Source organism: Myotis davidii, unplaced genomic scaffold (assembly GCF_000327345.1).
Source record: "Myotis davidii unplaced genomic scaffold, ASM32734v1 scaffold1382, whole genome shotgun sequence".
Lineage (NCBI taxonomy): Eukaryota > Metazoa > Chordata > Mammalia > Chiroptera > Vespertilionidae > Myotis > Myotis davidii.
Genome location: NW_006293527.1, coordinates 142,966 through 143,432, shown reverse-complemented (window position 1 = coordinate 143,432; position 467 = coordinate 142,966).

Sequence of the window (467 nt, the reverse complement as noted above, 5' to 3'; positions counted from 1 at the left end):
TTCAGATAAAATACAAAAATACATCTGGGTGTAAGAGAGCAAGAGAGGAACCTTAATTCCAGAAATCAAAGGAGAGGAACACTTGCAGCTGACACCATTCCAGACATAGAGTGCTCCTTTAAGATCACCCATTCTAATGTTCTCATTGCACTTATAATAAAGCCAATGGCTGCAGAAGGAAATACCTAAAGACTAAAAATAAAGACATGCTTGCCCTAACCGGTTTGGCTCAGTGGATAGAGCGTTGGCCTGCACATTGAAAGGTCCCAGGTTCCATTCTGGTCAAGGGCATGTACCATGGTTGCGGGCACATTCCCCCTGGGGAGTGTGCAGGAGGCAGCTGATCGATGTTTCTCTCTCTCTCTCTCTCTTTTTTTTAAATATATTTTATTGATTTCTTACAGAGAGGAAGGGAGAGAGATAGAGAGTCAGAAACATCGATGAGAGAGAAACATCGACCAGCTGCC